A 14,849-nucleotide genomic window follows, 5' to 3' on the forward strand; every position below is an offset into this window, starting at 1 on the left:
TCTGCCGCATCCGCAGACTGAGAAGTCCCTTTCTATTCCTGCTTTTAGTATTTAGACCTTCTGTACTTTCTGTTTTATTAGACCAATTTCGGAGTTAGAGCTATGTAGTATTTCCTTTCCTTAGCTTGTGATTCGTGGGTTTCTGGGTCTTGGATTTGGATATTGGTTTTGAGATTTATAAATGGTGTACGCCCAGCGGCACATTTAAACACTGTTATTGCTTTATTTCTGTTTTTAAATTGTTTACTTCCGCAAGTTTTGGTTATCTTCCGCAATTTAGGCTTACCTAGTTGTAGAGACTAGGTGCCGTCACGATGGTTCACGGAGGGCGAACCGGGGGAGTGACAAATAATCATAACTAAAGTCTGAATGGTAAGAAATCATGAAAAGTGCATCAACATGCTGTATAGAAGCAGTTCAAAAACCAGTATGAAAGCAATGAAGCTGTAAAATCTCTTAAAATATCTTAGCTCAGTTTAAACTTCTTTGAAAATGACTGTTACAACAGTTGCGCAAATGAATGCAAAACAATTAGTGCAGATAAGCACAGAAATCCGACCCTCGGGCAAAAATACTCAATTAAACAGGTACGTGATAGGCAAATAAGAAAGATAAGCATATAAGGTTCGCCCCTCGGGTACAATGTCAACAAATCCACCTCTCGGGTAATACCTCAGAACAATACCAGCCCCTCGGGCTATATCTCGGCCCAACGTATTATCAAGCCATCTCGTGGCATCATCTCTAGGCTCTCGGCCTCATATCAACAATCCACCTTGTGGCGTACATATCTCAGGCCCTCGGCCGCATAATCAAAATTAGTGTATCACTGCTGCGACGTGCAGCCCGACCCAAAAGTATCCTCACAACACAGGCCCTTGGCCTTACCCAGTCAAAAATCACATAAGCCACTCAGGCAATAGTAAAACATGATGCTCAGCCCAAAATATAATTTAAAATATCATTTCAAGTGTTAAAGTAGAGTAAACATGATTGAGTTTTGAAAACAGTAGAATATAGCATGACTGAGTACAAGTTTAAAGTCAAAACAGTGAGGAAATATAAATAAAAATCCCCGAAGGGTTCAAATAGATGGCACGAAACCCAAATATGGCATTCAACCCAAATAATGATGATAGCAAATAGATTTCAGTCAAATACGCGGTAAAATTACTAATCGGGACGGACCAAGTCATAATCCCCAATAGTGCACGATCCCACGCTCGTTATCAAGTGTGTGCTTCACCTCAATATAGCACTATGATGTGCAACCCGGGGTTTCAAACCAACAGAACATCATTTACAATCATTACTCACCTCGATCCGGTCCAACCTCTAGCCCGCGATGCCTTCGCCTGCACAATTCGACTTCTGGATGCTCCAAATCTAGACACATTCAGTACATAATCATTAAAATATGAAAAGGGAACGAAGCCCACTCGAAAAAATCCAATTTACATCCAAATCCCAAAATTGCTCAAACCCAGCCCCCCGGGCCCAAGTCACGAAACTCGAAACTCATATGGTCACTCAAATTCTCAGAATCCACTCTCCAATTTCAAGCCCTAATTTTCCCAACTTTTCCTCAGATTTACCACTAATTTTCATGATTAAACAATGAAATAATCACCATAAACACAAGGTATAAAGCCCAAGTAGCTTACCTTTTTGGAAATACTTGATCCTCTCTTGAAATCACAGCTTGGAGCTCCAAAAATCGCACAAAATGGTGAACACATGACTGAAAATCGCGAAGGGGAATTTTTATACATTTTGCCCAGCACTTCCGCACCTGCAATCCCATAAGCGCACCTGCGCTTCCGCTTCTGCGGAAAAGCACCAGCTTCTGCGGATTTCACTTATTCCATCAGATTCTGCATCTGTGACCCAGGTATCACACCTGCGGCCTCGCAGATGCGATCAAGGTCTTCGCTTCTGCAGCCAGCACCGCTTCTGCGGTCTCCTTTACGCACCAGCGGCATCGCACCTGCGGTCACCAATCCGCAGGTGCGGAAACAACAGAAGCAACAAATTTTCTGTTGCAAAACTCCAACTCCGACCTCCCGATAACTATCCGAAACCATATCGAGGCCCCCAAGACCTCAACCAAAAGCACAAACATATCCCAATACCTTATTCAAATTTGCACCAATCTTCAAAACACCTCAAACAACATTAAATCAACCCAAACACATCGAATTCAAGCCAAACTTTCCAATATCCTTTGAATTCCGCTCTTGATCAAAAAACCCAACCAAAACACGTCCGAATGACCTAAAATTTTGCACGCACATCCCAAATGACACAACGGAACTACTGCATCTTCCGGAATTCCATTCCGACCACTATATCAAAATCTCACCTATCAACCAGAAAACGCCGAAATCTCAATTTCGCCAATTCTAGCCTAACCTTCCACGGACCTCCAAAATGCCTTCCGATCACGCTCATATGTTCCAAATCACCTAACGGAGCTAACCAAATCATAAAAATTCTAATCCAAGACCGCATACAAACAAGTCAAACCTTTCAAATTTTAATCTTTAAACTGAGAACTGTTATTCCAAATTCATTCTGATTAACCTGAAACCAAAACCAACGATTTGCATAAGTCATAATACACCACACGGGGCAAGTCATGCACGAAAACTAATGAGCAAAGTGCAAAAGCTCAAAATGACCGGTCGGGTCATTACATCCTCCCCTACTTAAACATATGTTCGTCCTTGAACGTGCCCAGAGTTGTTCCAAAAGCCAACCAATCACTGAATAACCTTACCATGCATATACCCGGGGGTGATCTCACATCACCCTATCTCATATAGGCTCGATAATACAATGTAACTGAAATTCCACAATCCAACCTAGTCTATAAACTTTAGAACCACATTTTTACTTCTAAGATCAACCACAAGATCAGAATCTCACATCTATACTCTGAATAAGCCCGAACCAGTTGTAATAACCCATACCTGCAACCTCAGGTGCAATTACATGAAATACCACATAACTCAATCACTTGTAGCGATAACGTCTAATCATCGCAGTTGCACACAGCAATCGAATACCGGTAGAAAACCTCTTATCAACTAAAGTCTCATTCCAACACTTTCATATACTGCCAATGATAAATAAAACACGTAGTAAGCCACAACCATTTCTCAGATCAACCATTCCTGAAGCCATTTCTCCTTTGGCAAAGACCATAGCAAATTTCTAAGCCGAACCTCGATATTATCCTTCCAACATGCTGAAATCGAATCCGTTCGTATCCATTATTGATCCCAACGATCTCATCGAATCCAACACACTACTCTGATGACATGACACATCATCCACAACTTGCGCAATACACACACTAATAAGCAACAGTCCGAACATACTCAAATCATGAAAATGACTCAAATGAAAGAGTTGTACCTCGAGCTCACCAGTACCACCACAACACAAGGATGAGAACCCGTCTCACAATATAGGAACAGAACATACGAATCTAACCCGCAAGGTCATACCCCTACATAACTTCGCTGTGATGCGCGATCCTATCCAAACACTGCTCCATAGGAAACACCTCAGGTCACTATGCTCGAAATCGACAACCACGCACAATTTGATGTCTGGAACCAAAGCAAATCATCATACCCTCGATGAAGCAAATAACATACACCACATAAATTCGAAAGGGAATAACCGATATGCCATTCACCGAGCAATACCCAAATACTCTTCTTGCTCGACTTCCACTATGAAATCCCAATAGAACTGCACCATATGTGCCTATAACCAACAAATCATAACACCTCACAACACATAAAGGTAACTCATAGATCTCCCCAGATTACTAATAAGCTCAATAACAATCGAATCAACACATCCTTCAACAATACAATTCGGAGCTAACCAAGCCGACTCAAGTTAGAACACGCATCCACATTGGCCTGCCAACGAACTCCTTATCAAGGAAGCCCTGAAGCTGCTGCTTCAACTCCTTTAACTCTACCAGTTCCATACGATACGGTGCCCGACATCAAATCAATACCGAAATCAACAACCTTGCCCGACGACATGCCCAACCACAAGAAACACATCCGAAAAGTCCCTCACCACCGAAACTGAATCAATGGTAGGAGTCTCTACACTGACATCCTTCCCAAAAGCCCAAAATAAGAAAGACAATCCTTCCCAACCATCTGTTGGGCCTTCGAAATATGAAACCACCCTACCAAAAACATAATTCATTGTACCTCACCACTCAATCCGTGGCATTCCTGGCATAGCCAACAGCACCGCCTTAGCGCAATAGTCCAGAATAACACAACACGAAGACAACCAGTCTGTACCCAATGTCACATTCAAAATCTACCATACCAAGCAACAAAAGATCCACTCGGGTCTCTAAACCCCGATAGTCACTAATCATTGTCGATAAACGCGACCCACAACCATAACATGGCCTGAACACAAGAACTCCCGTCTCCAACTCCATATAGCACACGAATCACCATACTTGATCCAATTCCACTATCCGAATACATACCACACCTCTTAATACCCAATCATTCCACGAGAGATACTATAAAATTCTTCTGTGCCACCAAGCAAACTCGAATATCAGCAGTCGATCTAACAAGAAAGTGCAGCAATACTACTAAAGTACCATCAACTTAATCATATTGCCTTTTTCTGAAACATATACGCTCATCAAATCACCCCAATTAGCAATACCATTTCCTTAATCATCTGAAGCTCATTTCTCTAATTGTCTGAAGCTGCCCGCTGCCTAAGAGTTTTATGGACCTTCCTTTCAGAACTGAACCGTAACCTTACACACGCAATCTCATTCCTCCACAACATACCGCATATACCATGCCATCCTAGGGTAGCATGAGAACTTCATATCCCTTCCAAGCCACAAGCAACTATGTACTCAACCAACCAAGAACTTCCATTTATCCCATTTAGAAGAGAATCACTACATATCACATACTTCTCACACTCGCAGAAAATACGCATCTTTAATTGCAGTAGAAATCATCAAGAACTCTCCGACTCCCTTTTGCACAAAACCCAAACCTGACATGACTGAATCCTTCTCACTCAACCAAGCTACGAAGGTCACTAAAACCCAAGAGCATTGCCGCAAAACACCTGTAGAAACTCATTACCTCGTAAGCATCCAAAGAACTAATCATATCTTTGCCATATCGATTCGACCTACTACCAAGCTACCCCATCTATCCGAGTTTCCTGTTGATTTACCTTCAACTTGATACTCCTTCTTGCTATACCATAACAATTCATTAACCCAGACTCATCACACGAGACACAAACATAAAGCCACAGTATCTAAGGCTCATAAGCCGCTGATACTTTCTTAGATATCCCCACAAGAACCACGTTCAAAATACTTACCCTGAAGAGACATCCTACGAATTCCGAGCCATTACCTTCACCTTCCTGATACCGATATAGAGAATCCCATAATTGATATAGAATTACCACAAATCTTGACACCCTCCAAATGCAAACCTCAGTTTCTGGCAAAATTAAAACCTGAAAATCTCCAATTATTACATGCAAAATCTTGAGCCCATTAGAACCATTCTCAAGAGTCATCCACTCTTCTCAAACAGCAATTATCCTGATCAAACGAACCGAACAACCCATGCCTCATTAGCATTGTGACACTGTAAAATGTGACATCATTCCATTACAACCAAGCAACTTCCTGCTCTATGCACCGAGCATCCTTTACCAATAACGACTCAAGGCATCTCGTTATTCTCACACACCTGTGAAGCATCCTATAACCTTTGTCAAGAATTTTCCTTTACTCGAGCCATCCTCGGTCTCAATCTCCGCTGGCCATAACTGATTCACCCGAACACCTCAAACTAGAACTGACATAGCACATAACCGTGCAACCAACTAATCAATAGCATGTTCCCCCACTTGGCCCGAAGCCATAGATCAAAACATGTTCAATGACTCATAACACATGTACTCTGTTGCTGCCATAATACCATAGTGAGATTAAACTCAAATGCTTTGTAAGCTTGTGAAAACACAGATCATCTAGTACTTTAAATCTTCTGCAAATCTCGCATTCACTCTCGCAACAGTTAAACCCACTCTCTTAAGCGACCCAATTTAAATTTCAACACATAGCTTTCATTTGCAAGTGAGATCTTCTAACAAACAACATAAAGATTGCACAAACTTCCGAACACTCCGCAGGAGATGACTCACCTGCTTCACCTCGAACTAACCTTTCTGCATACCTTCCACCGTCATAAACTTTACGCAGTCACTTAGTCTTCCTGAGTCTGAACTCATACCGCAACATGAAATTTACTTCACTCCCAACTAGGAAACATGAAAAGATTCTTCACACGCCCATAACTCGGGGTTATACCTCGAATCAAGATGGAATTCAAGCACTTAATAGTTCTTTTATCCTCAAGCAAACCCTTCTTGCCGCTTCCAAATCATATGATACATCCCTCAGTACTAACATACTCATCACATAGTCATCCAGCTGTCTCTTCTACTAATAGGGACACTACCGAACATATAAGTTCAAAAACACTTGCTCACACAATCAGCCCCTTGGTGCTCAAGCTATAGGCAAAAAACCGACCTCAAGTCCTCCAGACTGGCCCACATCAACTCACAAAGATCACATCTTGCCCCTTGATCAGGGAATCACAAACCATCGATGCTCATCTTATACTAAGCGCTCATGCGTGCACACGAATGCGTGGGAGAAATTCAAAGAGTTACATTTCAAGTTGAATCAAAGGACACACTATAAGAAATCAAGGATGTGAAGTTTTCCTAAAGGTTATGTAGCCTCTCGAGGATAAATACAGACGTCTCCGTTCCAATCCGCGAGACTCTACTAAACCTGCTCATGACTCATGAGACCTATGTAACCTAGGCTTTGATACCAACTTGTCATGACCCTAAACCCGGACCCGATCATGATAGCGCCTCTCGTGAAGACAAGGCCAGCAAACTAGTCCCAATTCAATTTTAAATAGTTAAACATTAACAATTAGTCTAAGCATGAGTAAATAAGCCAAATACTAAATAAAAGATAGTATAATGTGCGGAATACAACCCAAACATAGACAGATACTGGGGTGTCACAAGTCACGAGCATCTACTAGGGTATAAATACAACTAAAAAGTCTGAAATGTACAAAACACTGACTAATGAAATAAAGAGGGAGAAAAGTAGTGCTGCGAATGCCAGCAGCTACCTTGCTAAACTCTGATGCCTCTTCCTCCGATCAGCCAATACCTGCTATCGGGTTCAGAAATACCTGAATCTGCACACAAGGTGTAGGGAGTAAAGTGAGTACTCCAACTAAGTGAGTAATAATCATAATTAAAGTCTGAATGGTAAGAAATCACGAAAAGTGCATCAACATGCTGTATAGAAGCAGTTCAAAAAACAGTATGAAAGAAATGAAGCTGTAAATCTTTTAAAATATCTTAGCTCAGTTTAAACTTCTTTGAAAATGACTTTTTCAAAAGTTGCGCAAATGAATGCAAAACAATTAGTGCAGATAAGCATAGAAATCTGCCCCTCGGGAACAAATACACAATTAAACAGGTATGTGACAGGAAAATAAGAAAGATAAGCACATAAGGTTCACCCTCGGGCACAATGCCAACAAATCCTCCCCTCGGGCTATATCTCATATCACAATGGGTACCCGCGCTAACTGGGGGTGTGCAGACTACTGGAGGGGACCCTTACGGCCCAAGCTCAATATCAAGCCATCTCATGGCATCATCTCTAGGCTCTCGGCCTCATATCAACAAGCCACCTCGTGGCGTATATATCTCAGGCCCTCGACCTCATAATCGAAATCAGTGTATCACCGTTGCGGCGCGCTGCCTGACCCAAATGTATCCTCACAACACAGGCCCTTGGCCTTACCCAGTCAAAAATCACATAAGCCGCTCGGGCAATAGTAAAACATGATGCTCAGCCCAAAATATGATTTAAAATATCATTTCAAGTGATAAAGTAGAGTAAACATGGTTGAGTTTTGAAAACAGTAGAATATAGCATCTAAGTACAAGTTTAAAGTCAAAACAGTGAGGAAATATCAATAAAAATCCCCGAAGGGTTCAAATAGTTGGCACGAAGCCCAAATATAGCATTTAGCCCAAATAATAATGATAGCAAATAGATTTCAGTTAAATACGCGGTAAAATCATCAATCAGGACGGACCAAGTCACAATCCCCAATTGTGCACGACCCCACGCTCATCATCAAGTGTGTGCCTCACCTCAATATAGCACTACGATGTGCAGTTTGGAGTTTCAAACCCTCAAAACATCATTTACAATCATTACTAAGCTCGCTCCGGTCCAACCTCTAGCCCGCGATGCCTTCGCCCGCACAAATCGACCTCCGGATGCTCCAAATCTAGCCACAATCAGTACATAATCATTAAAATATGCAAAGGGAATGAAGCCCACTCGAAAATATCCAATTTACATCCAAATCCTGAAATTGCTCAAACCCGACCCCCCGGGCCCACATCTCGAAACTCGATAAAATTAACATCAATGGAGTCCTCAACCTATCACGAGTTCGTACATATCAAATTTACCAAAATCAGACCTCATATGGTCACTCATAATCCACTCTCCAATTTCAAGCCCTAATTGAAATACTTGAAATCATAGCTTGGAGCTCCAAAAATCGCACAAAATGGTGAACACGTGACTGAAAATCGCGAAGGGGTATTTTTATACATTCTTCCCAGCACTTCCGCACCTGTGATCCCATAAACGCACCTTCGCTTCCGCTTCTGCGGAAAAATACCCGCTTATGCGGATTTCACTTATTCCATCAGATCCCGCATCTGCGACCCAGGTATCGCACCTGCGGCCTCGCAGATGTGGTCAAGGTCTTCGCTTTTGTGGCCAGCACCGCTTTTGCGGTCTCCTTTACGCACCAGCGGTATCGTACCTATGGTCACCAATCCGCAGGTGCGGAAACAACAGAAGCAACAAATTTTCTGCTGCAAAACTCCAAGTCCGACCTCCCGATAATATCCGAAACCATCCCGAGGCCCCCGGGACCTCAACCAAAAGCACAAACATATCCCAATACCTTATTCAAACTTGCACCAATCTTCAAAACACCTCAAACAACATCAAATCAATGCAAACACATCAGATTCAAGCCAAACTTTCCAAAATCCTCTAAATTCCGCTCTTGATAAAAAAAACCCAACCAAAACACGTCCGAATGACCTGAAATTTTGCACGCACATCCCAATAACACAACGGAACTACTGCAACTTTCGGAATTCCATTCTGACCTCTATATCAAAATCTCACCTATCAACCGAAAAATGCTGAAATCTCAATTTTGCCAATTCCAGCCTAACCTTCCACGGACCTCCAAAATGCATTCCGATCACGCTCCTAAGTTCCAAATCACCTAACGGAGCTAACCAAATCATAAAAATTCCAATCCAAGATAGCATACAAACAAGTCAAATCTTTAAAATTTTAAGCTTTAAAGTGAGAACTGTTCTTCCAAATTCATTCTGATTAACCTGAAACCAAAACCAATGATTTACATAAGTCATAATACACAACACGGGGCAAGTCATACCCGAAAACTGATGAGCAAAGTGCAAAACCTCAAAACGACCGGTCGGGTCGTTACAGTTTGGAAAAGCAATATAGACTCCAGTATACTAGATTAGTATAAAGCTGTAAAATTATGAAATCCAAATTACTATCCATAAAATATAGACTCCTATGAAATGAGTGAAATAGTAGTGACACAATTCCCAACGTATAATGTGAGAATCAGAATAAGAACTACATCTAAGGAAAAACAAATCTAGATTTACACATCCAGTACAAAATACGAAAGATTATGGTTTCGCATTATATATCTCCAGCATAATATATAGGAAAAAAATTATATTGTTTAATTCAACAAAATAGTTTTAGATACAAATTTTCTACTATTATACACTTCTCGATTATAATATACTGGCTTATAACGCTTTATAAGTAGGATTTCCACAAAAATGATTAAATCGGTAACAAGAATCTGGATTGTGCACATCCAGTATATAATACTGGACATTATGCTTTTGCATGATATTTAAGCAGTTTAATATACTGGACATTATTTTTTATATAATTTATTTTTTATTATATAAAAACTGTTGACTTATTAATCTGAAGTTACATTTTTATTTCCATTTATGACTTGTCGTATTTTACTACCTACTTTTCTTGAAATGTGTGAAAATTTACATTTCTCTGAACCTAAAACATCTAACAGACCTGAAAAATTGCCTTTACATTTATACATATTAAATTTAATAGGTGCACACTTTGACTATATTAAACAATCAGTTCACTAAAAAAATTCTATCATATTTCATTAAATTTATATTCATCAGTAGTCTTTTAGCTTTTTCAAAAAAAAAAACATGTCTGATGCTAGCGGAAGCAGGAAGCTTACAATGGATGAACTTATGCAGAAGTGTGAGAGTTTAAAGTCTTATTGGGATAGTAAAGCACCAATTGATAATATTATGCAAAAGTGGGAGCAAATAAAGGCTGATTGGGAAAGAATAAAACCTCAATTTTTTGCTGATGAATCATTCAAGAATAGGCTGAACGTAGAACGCAGTTCTGAAGGTTATTCAACCTCGTTCGACAAGGTTGTCCAAAACTTTGATTCTTTTAATTTGTGATGACCAAGTTCATCACTTGTGTTGCAATAAAATTCTACATTTCGAGGCCTTAAAAACCTCCCTTAGCACCACCTCGGTTTAAGTGCGCAGTTCGGGCGCGTAGCCGGAAAGCTTAAATGTGAAAATCTGTAAAAAATGATAAGTTTTGACTGTAAAATGAATAAATTTAACTTCGGTCAACATTTTGGGTAAACGGACCCAGACCCGTGATTTGACGGTTCTAGAGGATCCGTAGGAAAATATGGGACTTGGGCGTATGCCCCGAATCGGATTATGAGGTCCCAAGCCCGAGAAATGAATTTTTAAACAACCTTTCACTGCAGAACACAGGAAGCCTGTGCGGCCAGGGTTGATTTTGTGCGGTCCGCACAGGGCATCTGAGGGCAGTATATTTAGACGGGATTTTCAGTTATTTTTCCTTTTTTAAGACCCCAAAAACATAAGAGGCGATTTTTTAAACAACCTTCCTTTTTCAAATCAATTGTAAGTCATTTTTAACTAGTTTTCTTCAATCATTAACATCTTTTAATATGATTTCAACTTCAAATCAATGATTTTCATAGGGGAAATTGGGTGTTTTGGGTAGAACCTAGGTTTTTCAAAAATTGAGGATTTGGACCTCGATTTGAGGTCCGATTTAAAAAACAAATTACATATTTGAGCTCGTGGGGGAATGGGTAATCGGGCTTTGGTTCGAACCTTGGGTTTTTACCATGTGGGCCCGGGGGCAATTTTGACTTTTTGGGTAAAACTTTGGAAAATCCATTTTCATGCATTCAAATTGATTCATTTAGCGTTTATTGATGTAATTAAGTAACTTGTGGCTAGATACGAGCAAATTGGTGGTGGAATCAAGGGGTAAACCTATAATTGAATCGCGAATTGTGTTCGTGGCATCGAGGTAAGTGTTTGGTCTAACCTTAGCTTGAGAGATTAGGAGTTGTGTCCTATTTGCTATTTGCTTCTTGTTAAGTACGATGTATAGGCATGGTGACGAGTATCTATACATTGGTGTCAAGCATGACCGTGGGTCTTATATTGTCATTTTCATGACTTCGTTGTATTATTCATGCCTTGGTGAAGATTTCTATTTGTTGTGTAAAGTTGTGGAAAGAATTGTGACCTATGAACATTGAGGGGTGTTGGCTCCAGTTGTATAACGAATTGTGAAAGTATAAGTGATAATTGAAACTCTAGAGTATTGGTTCGAGTTGTGAAGTGAATTGTGAAGTAAAAATGAGAAAGAGAAGAGATCATTTTATTGCCCCCTTGCCGGGCTATTGTTGAGTTGTGGATCCCTTACATTGTGTTCTTAATTGATATTACGAATGTTTAGGTTGATGATTCTTGTGTTAGGTGTTGTAACAAGCTTAGTTATAGCTGAGGTAGTTAGGTGTTGTAACAAGTTTGGTTATAGATGAGGTAGTTAGATGTTGTAACAAGTTTGGTTATAGCTGAGGTAGTTAAATGTTGTAAGGAGTTTTGTTATAGCTGAGGTAGTTAGGTGTTGTAACGAGTTTGGTTATAGTTGAGGTAGTTAGATGTTGTAACAAGTTTGGTTATATATGTTTCTCCCTTGCCGGGATATTGTTTGTTGATATTATTATTCATTTGCCGGGTGGTACGCCTACCACAAGATATAATGAAATGGGAGCGGGTGGTACGCCTACCACAAGATAAATGAAATGGGAGTGGGTGGCACGCCCACCATGAGATACAAGAAATGGGAGCGGGTGGTACACCTACCACAAGATAAATGAAATGGGAGCGGGTGGCACGCCCGCAACAAGATGTGAAAAGAAAGTGAAATCCGCCTTTGTTTTCCTTATTCTTGTTAGTGGTTGGATTTCGATTCATTATAGTTCTCTTGATATTCTGTTTTTACCTATTATTCCCCGAATCATGTTTCCCCCTCCCATCTTTACTTGTTTATTTTCGTATTTCTTTTCTTCTTTATATATATTCGAAATGCACAGGTTTATCTGGAATCTGGTCATAGCCTCGTTACTACCTCGCCGGGGTTAGGCCAGGCACTTACCAGCACATGGGGTCGGTTGTGTTGATACTACACTCTGCACTATTTTGTGCAGACCCCAGTGTTATAGACTTCGTACCATAGTGATATTGCTGATTCTTGTTCATCAGGCGACCCGAGGTAGCCCTGCAAGCGTTCGTAGGCCTTGGCATCTCCTTCCATCTACTTTTCCTGTTTCTTACATGTATTTCTAGAGAGAGTGTTGTATTTAATTGTTTCAGACCTTTATTTGTAGAATTCTTAGACCGTCTGTGAAACTGTGACACCAGTTCTGGGTAGTTGAGACTCAAACAGTTGTATTAGACATTCATATTAAGATGGCTTATTGTTTTCTTCCGCTTATGTTATATTCCGTTTTTTAAATGTTATTTCTTCATAATTGTTAAAGAGAATCAAATTGGTAAAAAGATAGATGGTTCAATAATTGGCTTGCCTAGCTCACATTGGTAGGCGCCATCACGACCCCCGAGGTGGGAAATCTGGGTTGTGACAAGTTGGTATCCGAGCTCTAGGTTACATGGGTCTCACAGTTCATAGACAAGCTTAGTATATTTTGAAGGATCGGTACAGAGATGTCTGTATTTATTCCCCAAAGGCTACAGAGTTAGAAAAAGTTTCACTTCTATTCTTCCTTGTCATGCGATTTTGTTATCTCAATGCTAAATTGAAACCTCTACTCTTGTCCTTTCGCGAATGGCGAGGTCATGTACCTTCTTCAGCCGAGCAACAGCACGGATCGGTGATAGATCAGCTACGTCTTCGGAGGCTTTGTGGAGGTTGGATAAGTTTCACCAAGATCTTCACTACTACATTCAGTGGTGCATCTACTAAGGATCCCCAGGATTATCTAGACAGTTTTCATGAGGTTCTCAAGAACATGGGGATCGTGGAGGCCAATGGGGTCGATTTTGCCACTTTTTCTTGTCTGGATCCGCCAAGACTTGGTGGAGGAATTTCTGTTTTGCTATACTAGCCGGATCCCCAGCTTTGACTTTGGAGAAGATCACGCAGCTATTTCTAAAGAAGTTTCTCCCCATCACTTAGAGAAATGTCTATCGGAGGCAGTTTGAGTGTCTCCAGCAGGGTTCTATTACTTTTACTCAGTACGAGATTAGAGTCAGACTTGGCTAATCATGCCCTTATCATACTTCCCATTATGAGAGAGAGTGAGGAGGTTCATTGAAGGACTCGTCCAGCCCGCTTAGTTAACTGGAGGTGGAGGTAGGGGTATTAGAGGTGGAGGTAGAGGTATTAGAGGTAGAGGTGGAGATGCTAGAGGTGGAGAAAAATGTATTAGAGGTGGAGGTGCAGGTATTTTTCTGGTTTATGGTAGAGAAGTTTTTGTTTTATTTTTCACCGTATCTGATCATGCCTAGTAATTCTTTGAGTGCCCCTATTTATGTGTCTACACCGGTGGGTAATTCTATTGTGGTAGATCGTATCCACTATTTATGTATAGTGGTGATTGGAGGTCTTGAGACTCGTGTAGATTTGTTGCTTTTAGACGTAGTCAATTTCGAAGTTATATTGGGGATGGACTGGTTATCACCTTACCATGCTATCTTGGACTGTCTTACCGAGATTGTAACCTTAGCTTTACCTGGTTTGCCTCGTTTAGAGTGGAGAGGGGCTCCTGGTCATTCTACCCGTAGTGTTATCTCTTATGTGAAGGCTCGACGTATGGTCGAGAAGGGGTGTTTGGCCTATTTGGCATATGTTTGTGATTCTAGTGCTGAGGTTCCTTCTATTGATTCTGTGCTGGTTGTTCGTTAAGTTCCTGAGGTTTTCCCTTCAGACCTGCTGGGTATGCCACCCAACAGGGATATTGATTTCTGCATTGATTTGGCTCCGGGCACTCAGTGCATTTCTCTTCCACCATATCGTATGGACCCACCTAAGTTGAAAGAGTTGAAGGAGCAGTTGCAGGACTTGCTTGAGAAGGGTTTCATTAGGCCGAGTGTTTCGCCTTGGGGTGCGGCGGTGTTGTTTGTTAAGAAGAAGGACGGATCGATGAGAATGTGTATTGATTACCAGCAGTTGAACAAGGTCACAATCAAGA

Source organism: Nicotiana sylvestris, chromosome 8, assembly GCF_000393655.2.
Source record: "Nicotiana sylvestris chromosome 8, ASM39365v2, whole genome shotgun sequence".
Lineage (NCBI taxonomy): Eukaryota > Viridiplantae > Streptophyta > Magnoliopsida > Solanales > Solanaceae > Nicotiana > Nicotiana sylvestris.